Raw genomic sequence first — 12594 nt, 5'->3', positions numbered from 1 at the left:
CTTTGCATAATTTTATTACATATAGTTTTCAAAACCATTTTTGAAAATCTAATAACATCCTTGTTATTTTTTATAGCTTTTAAAAGAAAAATGTGCCAATGTTAAATGTATGAAAAATTTAGAGAGATTCATTTCCCGTCAAATTTTCAATGGCTTATACCTCGAAAACAAGCACACAGACTCTTCATTTGTTTCTGCATTTTCAGTTCATTTATGTATATACTATCAATTTATAACAGTCTTTTAAAAAGCTTGTTATTTTGAAACAAAGTAGCAAACATCCTTAATGTGTGAACATTTTGTTTTATATCTGAACTAGCTCAGGGGCCCTACAAGATGAAATTAAAAATAGTTTGTATTACTTAAAAATTAAATAAAACAGTAATTTATATTCATAATCAAAATACGTATGCACAAATGCAGTATATGCTATTTGGTTAATTTGCCAACATTGGTTTATCATTATAAAGTCTGCTTTCCTGATTCTTACATGTACCTTAACTTAAATTCCATTGACACTTTTTTTTTCTTATGAAAGATATAGACGTGAAACATTGCTATTTTTGGTAAGCTACGATAAAACACGCTTCTTCTTCTCTTTACAATAATTTACAAGCTAATACAACTGTATATGTTAATCAGTTATAAGAAAACAGAAGTTTCAAACGTTTGCTGAAAGGAAATTTAACATACCTTTTTGGCACACTTAGAAAGATCAAAATTATATCTAATCCAGACTAATGTGCTCCCAAAACGGCAACTTTCTGCCCGGCAAAACATTCTGGGTGTCTATACCGTATACTGTGAAGAACAAAACCTTCAAAATTCTGTTCTCCTTCAATGGTTGGATAATTTGGAGTTGAACAATTTCTACAGAAAAATACCAGTACATGTTACAAATAAGAGTGTAGCAACATAATATGTCATATACCAAACTTATCGCGATAATGGTATGCTACATGTGCATCACATAAACATACGGATGGTATCGGTAGATAATGATTTCATTAACCAAAACCAAAACCATAAATCAAAATGCATTATGCTAATCTATCCTATAGGTCTTTTTTTTGTAATGAGCATGCCATACCTGTCAACCTCTAAAAATGAAAATGCATGTCATAACCTGCATTGCACCAGAAAAACTCAGGTGAAAACGCGGACGAACTTTTTGCAGCAGAATTTAAGAATTTTGTCAACATTTTTTAATATTTTAAATCAAATTACAGTTTCCTTAACATTTCCACATGGTTAAGTATTTACTGAAATTAATTTATTCATACAACCCATGCCCCCTCCTACTGTTTCAATCGCACTGTTCTTATTTAACCCTAAAACCACATGTTTTGGTGTGGTAAAGTTAGGTACCACTACTGGGCTTTGCTTTTAAATCTGTTTATATTAGCTGATATAATTTGAAAGGAGAAGGTATGATAAGGGGCTTTTTTGGCCCCCTCTCAAAATAAGCCTTAATTCGCACCAAAGTTGGCCTTAGTATAGAAACTTGAAAAAATATTGATTTTTTTATGTTGTGGTAAAAAGAAGGTTGCAACCGTTTTTATTAGATAATAGAATAATCACATTCGAATTGCTGTATCTGTACAAATAACCAAATTTCTAGATACAATAGTGGGTTTGAGGGTGACTTGAAGTTACAAATGAATAGTCACTTCAATTTGAGTTGACAAGATGCTTTCCAACAACCTAGCAACAGAAATATTCTCTAGCAACGGTTAAAATTTTGGTAATTTTTGTCTTCCGAAGTATGAATCTCGCAATGTATGCTTTCATATAATGGTGTTACATTATAAAACAATATGTAAGTAGTCCTTATCTTTTTTTTTTGACTAGGTTTATATTGAACGTAGCAACACAAATGTTGCTTAGCAACAGCAAAACATATTAATTTAAAGCTTACTGCAAATGAAGTAGTCATTTTATTATACTAATAAGAATACATGCGAAAATAAAATGTATGTACAAGAATTACAATTGGTAAGAAATGAAAAAGTCAGTTTTATTGTAGCTCTATAAATGGTAGTCAACACCGTAGCAACATAATTAGCGCATAGCAAGGGTTAAAAATTTAGAAGATACTAGTATGTTACAGGCCTTTTTAGTCACCCTCTTGGAATAACTGCATAATCGTTCATCAGAAGATCTTTTCATAGAGTCTTTTTTTCTCACATGAACAGTTGATTACCTAGCTAAGGATTTTACTCAATACCAGAAAATATCATTTCATTATTGGAACTTCTCTTTGAAATGGCTTTGAAATAATTAAGATGCAGTAAGTGGTGTCAAATGCTTAAATATATCAAGATGAATATTTAGTATGAAACGCATTACATCAATAGTTTCAATCCAGTAATAAGAATTCAATAAGCTATGACCGTTTTCATTTTAGAAAAGTTATGTAACCACAATATAATGACCAAATCAGCAGGATTCGGTATATAATGAGAACAAGACATTATATATAGCTCTTTGTCAATGCTAATAAAAATATGTGAGTTAATGACTTATTCGGCCATTTTCTTAGCAAACAGAATTTTAATCAAAGTTATGCCCTAAAATATAAGTGAAGAGTAGCTGCCAAAACACAGTTTGTACAAGTTATTTTACTCCCCTGGCAAAGAATCACAGTCACTTTCATCAGAACTCGGTATGGGAGATGCATCAAAAACGGATATTTTAAAGTCTCTCCTTGATACAGACTGCTGTTCAAGTCTTTGATACCCCAGATACCATAGCACACTTGTAACATGTGCACAACAACCAACTACTCGTGCTCCCGATTTGCATGTACAATACCATCCTTCTCTATCTCCTTCGTCACTGTAACTTATAAAGACAGTATGGGAAAGTTTGTTACTATGCCTAGATTGTATTTTAATTTTGAGCAGGTTTTCTTTAATTTTGCACACATACAGTTCAAATTTTCCGTCTTCACCCTCGTGTTCTCTGACATAGTTAGGGGCTTGTTTAAGCTGATATACCCCCATGGTTATTTCTCGTATTGTATCCATACTCAGAACGGGAAAATCAGATTTTTCAACTAAAACATTTGATGCATCAACTAATTTGTAAATAGTACGTTTGGTCAATAAGCCTTCTTCCTTCACCATCTTTTGGATTGCATTTCCATTTTTTGCATTTTCCAAGCATAGCTTCGGCAATACTTTTATCCTCAGGGTGTGTACCACCAAGTGGTGAGCGACACTTGTTGCAAACAGCGCATACAATCCGTAATAAATCACCAATGATTGGAATGAAATGGTTAGAAACTACTTTGTCAATGAATCTCCATTGTTTGACTCACGCATTCACACTTTCAACGACCCATCTCACTTTGGCTACTAGTCTACTTGTGTTGGCTTTTTCTACCGGATGCGGTTTTGATCCATTCTTCAGGTAAACGGGCATTTCAACGTTATACCCTTGCTCTCTTAAGAAGTCTACCATGTTTCTGAATCCCCTGTCGACAACACAAACATCGCTTGTCTCTAGCCACTCATTCATGCCTTCTGCATTGACAGAAATCATATGCTTCGTTATTGCTGCGTCATTATTGTTTGCGTTTGCAAAATATGGACCAGAACTGACAGGATATATCCATCAGTTCCTACGATAACCAATGGTTTTACTAGCGGTCTGTTTTCATGAAGGCTGTATGACAACCTCTGGAATTGATAATCAGAGCTATTTTGAAGGTAGATATAAGTACCGTCCATGACAATAATTGCAGTATCTTCCGAATCATTGGCAAACAGAGTTTTTGCTATTGGAGTGGTGTGATTCCGAACAAAATCTTAGTGGCTTATATGCTGATACCCAATAAAATGTGGTACACAATCCTGCATGAGGGAAACTCTGGCACTATGAATGCATCTTTGGACTTGGCTTTTGGTTAACGAAAATATTGTTCCAAGTATATGATTTGGAAATCCTGTCCTTAGTTTTGTTAACAATACAGCTATACATGTGCGTACAGACCTAATATTGGTTTAACGTGCCGAAACAATATACGAGGAGAGTTCATTGAACTGCTGCTTTGATAATCCAGTTAGATTGTAATAGTCACCATCAGATAATGATAATGGATTGTCAAAATTCAGGATATGAGAGGTTGCCAAAGTTTTTCTTACATTTTCTAATAATGAAGTTATATCAAAACGATTCATATATGTTGTAGTGCATTTTGCAGTTAATGCTTGAAGTGATGTGTCGTCGAAAAGATGTTCAGATAAATGATGTTTGCAACAGCGTGTATTCCCATCTATGAAAACGGCATTTTTCATAAAGGCTTGGGTTCTTGCATGTATAGGAACTTTGCATAATTTATTTCTACTGGTACCTTCCTTCTTGCATACAATGCAGAATCTATGTGATGTGTTATGGAAGAAATGTTCAGTTCAATTTGTTTCGGACTTAATATTTTTCGTAGATACGGCTTCTTCTGTATTTATAACAAACTCAGAGTCACTATCATTTGAAATACACTCGGAAAGACAGTTTGAAACTTTCTGTTCCTTGTTTACATTTTTTAGTGTTTTCCTATATATTGATCTACACTTCTCACATATCACATCATTTTCTTGAAGGTTTCGCTCAATTCTTTTTCTTGCAAACTGTTTCAGTGCTTTAGTGGTTATCTTACGTCTGGATTTAAGATGACATCTTCAACAAACCACACATTTGTAGTCTTTAGCCATCAGTCACCTGGAAAAAGTGTAAAAAAATATTATCGATAAATGTAAAACGTAAAAAAATATCAGCATATATAAGATAACATACTGCACCTATGAGAAATGTAACAATATGAATATGTAGAATGATTGCCAATGATACAAATATCCAACCGAAGACTACTGGACACGTCTGTAAAAAAAACTTCTGATAAACACATCTCCTTCAACACTCAGCCTCTTTAGGTTGCACTTTGTAAAAACAGCTGTTTCACAAACCACACCTCTTATTATAATATTCATAAATAGTTTGTTCTGTTTACGTACTGGTTCCCAGATATGATCTCATTGTATCTTCTCACAGACATAACTTGGGAATGTTACCAGTACAAATAAACATAATAAGCGGCTGCCTTGAATTCTGAGGTAGACCCAAAAGGTAGGTCGGGTAGTACATAATTTAAGTATAAGTGTAAACTCTTAGAAGTTCGGGCATATAAATGGTAAAAATATATCGTACAGCCCTATATTTTTACCATTGAAAAAATAGTTGTTCATATGAGCTTTCAATTCTAGGATATAACTTTTTTCCAAAACTTCATAGTAAAAATGGTACAGTTTTAGCCGTAAAAGAAGTTCGGGTTGTTGTCTTTTTGACACATTCCCCATTTCCATTCTCAATTTTCCCCTATGGGAAATTGCAACCTATAACTATGTGAATTGGCCTCTTGTTGGAAATTAAATTTTAAACACATATGGCATGTAGAATTAAAGTGTTTTATCAGATGCAACATTTTCGATCATTTATTAAATTGTATTTCTAATTTTGAGTAAATTGAACACTGTTGTTAAAAGGTCAAAGCACGGTTCAAGTGGTTGTCGTCTATTCATATCTGTTATATTTGTTTTTCGTAAATTATTTTGTTATTAGTTTCTCTGTTTTAAAACATACTAACACGTATATCCAAATTATAAAAAGTCTAAAATAAACAGTTTACGTGGACTCGATAATATGTATCTACCTTTTATGTGTATTTTATTATATTTCATATCTCGTAGTCAATGCCATTTCATGTATCAATAATACTTTTGCAACTTACATTTCAGTTTAATACATATATTCACAATCATCTCCTTCTTTTTCTATTAAGGACAATCCATGCGTTAATAAAACAAGCCAGTGGGGACTGTTGTGACGTTCAGAAATGTTTTTTGAATCTAAAAAAGAAAACAGTTTATTAAAAACTCATCTGATATTTTCGTTCAATGACCCAAAAACAACAATGTGAACTATTATTTTCCATTTTTATAGTTTTAGATAATCATATATTTGGTGATAAAAATCTTTAAGGTTGACACCTAATTGAGATACTCCTTATGTACTTAAATAAGCAAACAGTGCAAGGCCGTTCTATTTCATAGAAAAGTTAAGCTAATTCGAAGCCTTATTTAAAACTAAGTCCTATAAAAATAAAAAGATGTGGTATAATTGCCAATGAGACAACTCTCGATAAAAGACCAATTGAGACAGAAATTACCAACTACATGTCACTGTACGGTCCACAACAATAAGTAAAACCTATACCTCATAGTCAGTTATAAAAGGCACCGAAATGACAAATGTAAAACATTTCAAACAAGAAAACTAACGACCTGATTTATGAACGAAATAATGAACGATAAACAAATATGATATACAGCAAAAACGACAACCACTAAAATGCAGGCTCCTGACTAGGGACAGACACATACAGTATGTTGAGGGGTTTTAAAAACCAGTTTAAATGCGCCCCCCCCCCACTAAGTTGGGACAGTTGTGATACAGTACAACATAAGTAAAATGTATAAAAATCAATTGAAAATGGCATAACTCATCCGGGGCAGATGGATACAAAACAAATATATTTCTAAAAAATCCACAGAGTGACAGGAAAACCTATCCTTTATATGTTTGCTTGTTGTTTATCTTTTAAATTATAATTATGTCTAGATATTCAACATAACTGGATTCAAGTTTCCGTAAAGAAACGGGTATGCATATTATAGTAGAAGTTTCAATAAAATTCAAAGAACTCGAAATAACAGTTCTACAATTCCTCATAGTGAACATATCTATGCCTTTTAATTGTTTGTTATTTCGTTAAATACAAATTAAAAATAACATTCATATAATATAATTTAAATAATTTCATTCAAAAAAAGAAAAAGAAAAAAATCGAAAATATCTGAGGATCGATCCATGGCCCTCTCTGTTACAGAGCAGCGATATGTTTTTTTTTTTTTTTTTTTTTTTATCTTTATTGATCATACTTCATATATATATATGTATACGACAATTATTATATACACACATATCAAATACATATACACACATTTATATATACAATATTATCACAGTTTGAAAATATCTATTCATTATTACAGTTATATACTTTATATATTTTCTTTCAAAATATCTCTTTTTTTTCCTGCTTTCCTTTTTATTTTCTTTAATTTGAACAAATAAAATTACTGTCTCTTATCAAATAAAACTTAATCATTCCTATTCAATTCCTTAAACAGTGGTTTTAGTCAAAACGGTTATCAAGATGAAAAATAGAAGAAAAGAAAGAATATATGCGGGTGGATTTCTAATTCCTTCACATATTCAAATTCTTAAATCTGTCGCATAAGTTATTAACCAAAGACTTATCTTTTGAAATTGAACAAAAACGAGGATTTCACTATGCTAAAAAATAAAAAAAATCATTTACAACGCTATTCATTTCACAGAAATGAACAGTTCATTATCAAATGCAAACTTGGCCATCAACTCAATTTTCTCGTCCGTATCGTCTGGACGAAATTTATAGTCCCTCACATCACCAAAGTCTAGTTCTACATTTTTCTTAAATGTATGGTAATCATTATCTATTGAACAAACTTCTACTATATTGTCAAGTCCTCTATCATACTTTATAATTTTACCGGTCCCTTTTAACTTTGCTATTAGTTTATCTGGTAATAACCTACTTTTCTTGGTCACAACTTCGAAATAATGTCCTCACTTCCAACTAATATCTCCTAATCATCAGATTCATCCAAATATTTATCGTCTTGTTGTGTTGACATTTTTATTTCGTTTCTATTTGGTTTCAAACTTTCCAATAAACATTTATCGACATTGTCTATTGATCCTGTCCTTTGTGTAATTCGCCAATATTCCTTCACGCAATCCTCGTGTAAAAGTTTATCTGAAAACATTGTACTGTTTTCCGGTAATTTATTTGATCTATTGTCTATTACGGTTGCAGTTTCGGCGCTCGGTACATTTTCATTTTCGATTTCCATCAATTGATCACATTGAATAATTTTAGTAACCTGATTTTCGTTTCTTTCTGTATTATCTTTTCTAACTTTCTGTATGAAATTTGTCATTCTTTTGTTATCCCTGCGTTCCATAGATTTTGATTTACGTTTAGTGTTTTTATCATCACTTTATCCAAACATTATCGAAATTCTCGCTTTATTTTCATCGCCATGTATTGTAAATGTTACATTACTAAACAAAGTACATGCATTGTCTATTGGTTATACCAAATAAGCCGGTAATTTATCCATGTCTACTGTAATTGAACTGGCTCATGTTAATATCTAGGTCGATAGCACATATCTTTAAAAAAAAAAGTGTCTTTGTGAAACAGGACAACCGAATTATCAACAATGTAACAACACTTATTTAAACTAGTAAGTTCCTCTGCCAATACATGAAAATGAATACTGGTAGTCCAAGTTTTCAACATATATTTGGAAAAGTTTCCATTGACAAAATTAACGTCCTTGCCACTCAAAGGTGCGTTCGACCCCCCTCAGCGATCTGTACCATTACGCCACTGCGACTTAGAGTTGAAACCAGGTTATTTAGATATACTTATATCTTCTATCAATTATAATACGTGTATTTTTCCTCCAAGATTAGTTAATAAAAACTCAATAAATCATTCGGGGTTGGTTTGTTTTTAGATGTTTTTACAAATATCAAGTTAAACAAAACATACGTGTATTTTACCGCATAGAATCATCAACAGAAATATAATTTACTGTTGTGCTGATCAATGATCGTCTGCCGCTTCCTCATCATCTCATTGAAACTTTCAGTATCAGTGATTTGTTGCTCTGTTGGAAAAGATACTTTTTTATAATAGATTTCTAATAAAATCTTCTATAAATTTATTTGAAAATATTGTACATACCTCTATTTTCAGCTGTACAGGTTGCTTATGTAAACTATCGTGTCAGGTCACTCTTTCCGATAGAAATGGAGTCACAAATTAAATCTTACAATCCGGCGGTTCAAATTGAAATATTGATTGGTCATTATATAAAATTCGTAGTTGATGTCCATGTATTTAAATCACTGGAAAAGTCCACAAAATTATCTAAACTTAATCTACGTCTATGAAAATGAGCTTGGAAAAATGTACGTAAATGCGGAAAATCCGAGTTCATTCCGTCAACCGGTAAGAAAGTAAGTTTTGGGGCAAAATTCCGGCAGTTGTTTTTTATTTCTTTAAGGACGCTTGCCCCAAAAAGTCCTTTTGCAAGACGGCACAACATTACATTTTTGACAATATCTGAAAATATCTTCTTGGGGCGAGCGTCCGCTCCTAAACCTTTTTTATACGAATTATTAGTGAAACTGTAATCAATTTAACACTGTCAACCTGTTTACTCAATATTAGGTGCCAAAAGCTTATATAATATTGAAAATAGATAACTATATGTTCATAAGAAGAACTTAAATAAACAAAAAACAAAAATAGAGAAAAGTTTAGCCGAGGCAAGGCATTGAACCAATCTTTGCATGAAAAAAACATGTTCTTACTGAGAAAGAATTTAAACAATAAATTAATATGTTGATGATAAATTCTGTTAATTTATGTAACCTCCAAAACAAATATTGCTGCGGTGAAAAGTATTCAATTGATTAAACACAAAAACAGTTCATCATTGGCGACAATATTATTATTGATTCTTTGATCGAGGGAGATATAAACAAAAGTAAAGTGTTGGTGCGAAAACTTACATCAACTTATATTGAGAAAAAAAGGTTAAGAGCACAAATACATTCATCATAAATATCAGGATTACAGTTATGTGATCCAAAAGATCCCCTAGAAATAAAATCCTTAGTATTTTGAAAAAATCGAATTTTTACAACATTGACTACAATATTAATATTATTATAGTACTAATTAAAATAAAAAAACTATTAACAGTAATACAGATATAGGTGCAACACAACTACTTAATAAGGAAAATAGGCTAAGGAGCAACATTTACGACAGCTATGGTAATAATATTCATAATGCAGATATAACCTAATACATAGATATATTGGCGCCTACACAACTTAATTACAGGATTTATAATAAAAACTGTAATTGGCACATGGAATTAAAAAAAATAGTGAAACTTTTCAAGCTTATTGAAATTATACTAATTTTACTGATACATGAACAGTTGAATATAATCTTGACACTCAAATGCAGAAAGATCAGATGTGATGTCATAGAAATGACGATATATTTGTGCTGACTTTTACCAGCTATGTCACGCATACATTTTGATCTAAATATGTATAAGAACAGCTTTACCCAAAAAAGTTATTAAACACAAATTAACAGCTCTGTTTACATTCTGATTTTAGAAGAAAGAAAAAAAATGGTCATATTTGAATATTAATGACAAGATCTCAAAATTAGACTCTTTGTAAGCATTTGCTGCTGTTCACTGAATTTAAGAAATAAGATGGACTGTTATAGATCTTCAAGACACGATTTAGAAATGTATATACTGTCGTCAATTAAACTATGGTATTAACAAACATCTGAAGAATACAATCGTCCATGAAAAAGAAAGGCGAAAGATACCAGAGGGACATTCAAACTCACACGTCAACAATAAACTGACAACGAAATGGCTGAAACAGAAAAGAAGACAAACAGACAAACAATAGTACACAAAACACAGCTTAGAAAAGAAGAGACTGAGCAACACAAACCAAAAGAAGAAACTTAGCAACTAGAACCACGCCAATCAATTATGGTGATCTCATGTGCACCGGAAGGGTAAACATATCCTGCTCCAAAAATAAAGGAATACAGAATTGAAGACCATCAATTGCAGACTTTTTAGTATGGAAGCCTTTGTAGACAGAAGTGTAAAAATAATCTGTAAATATGTTTTTTTTTTTTGTTTTTTTTTTAAATTTTGATAGATTATCAACAATTTCGAACAAAAATTATTGTAAATCAAATAAGAAAATTCAGTGAGCCGATATAAGAAACTATGCAAAACATGATAACTATGAACATGTTAATATCACAATATATAAAAGAGGGGCGAAAGATACCAGAGGGACAGTCAAACGCATAGATCGAACATAAACTGACAACGCAATGGTTAAATAAGAAAAAGACAAACAGACAAATAATAGTACACAAAACACAACATATAAAACTAAAGACTAAGCAGCACGAACCCCACCTAAAAACAGGGGGTGATCTCAGGTGCTCCAGAAGGAATATATTTTTTTTAATAAATCATCCAATGTTACATAAAAAAGACTTGTACATGTAACTCATGGGACACATTTTACGTGTTACTGAATTTGCAGTTGAAACAGTCATGTTTATCCTAGCATCATTTGAAAAATCCGTACAATTTGATATTTAAGTCTTTAAGTCATTTACTATCCTTAAATAATTTAATTTTGGATGTAACACGTCTTCTGATTGGCTAACAGTGTTTTGTCAATCAAATATAATAAATAAGAAAGCTGTTAAATGATCCAATGAAAAACATGCATTAACAAAGCAAATGCATATGATTCAAAGAATCTGACCAAATTGGAAAGTAAAAAATACTTCGACATTTAATTTCGAAGACGAGAATTAATTATTCAAATGTCTGCAAAGGCATTCAAAATATTAAGTAGACCATGATCGAGTTTAAAGATTTAAGTTATAGTTTCGATTTTTGAATTTTATGGTAAAAAATACGATTTTTGAAATAACAAAAATTCCCCCAAAAAATAAATTTTGATACGGAAATAATACACTGTAAAAAATTGACCAGTTTCGCAATTATTTACCTTGGTACAGCATTAACAGTGTATCCAATTTCATGATATATGGAAAAATATTGCCTTGTATCGTTTCTTTTGTTGACTAGAATATTTGTTAATATTGTTTTGCTATTCGATCCCTTTTTCACCTTTTCAATGTAAGAATAATTATGTTGAACTGCTAATTGTTTCGATATTGTGAACAAAATCATATTTAAGAAGATGGAGATAAGGTGCCTCAATGTGGCCTGCATCTTGAAAAGTTTATAATTAATCAAATCTAAGAACCTTTAAAAGACTGACCATTTTGAAATTAAGATAAAAGTCATTGTAACCAATTGGTAATCATATGTTTAGATCTGCATGAACAAATGAACATTTATAGACAGTATCCATCAATTTAATACAATTGTGTTGACTTGCAATTAGATTATGATTATTCAATTATTCGAAGTGTATTATCAAGCAAAAAGTAAAAACAAATAATTATGAAACCGAGGGAAATTCAAAACGCGGACGTCCATACAAACTGAAGAAACAAACGGTATCAATAAACGGAACAAGTGAGAAACATCTGAAACAACTGCTATGGTATTGACTAGGTACTGGTATATTCAGAAGCAAATGGTTGATTTATAACTAACTAAATCCATCACTTGTTTGACAGTTGTTTAAAGTTTTGTTACATTTACAAAAGCATGTGAGCAACCCAAACAGGCATATTAAGCTAATCTGAAAATGATCGGGATTCAGCAGCCAAAAATGTGTAAAAAGTAAAATCACAAAAATACTGAACTC

The sequence above is a fragment of the Mytilus californianus genome, unplaced genomic scaffold (genome assembly GCF_021869535.1).
Source record: "Mytilus californianus isolate M0D057914Y unplaced genomic scaffold, xbMytCali1.0.p SCAF_10, whole genome shotgun sequence".
NCBI lineage: Eukaryota > Metazoa > Mollusca > Bivalvia > Mytilida > Mytilidae > Mytilus > Mytilus californianus.
This window is presented reverse-complemented; position numbering follows the sequence as displayed.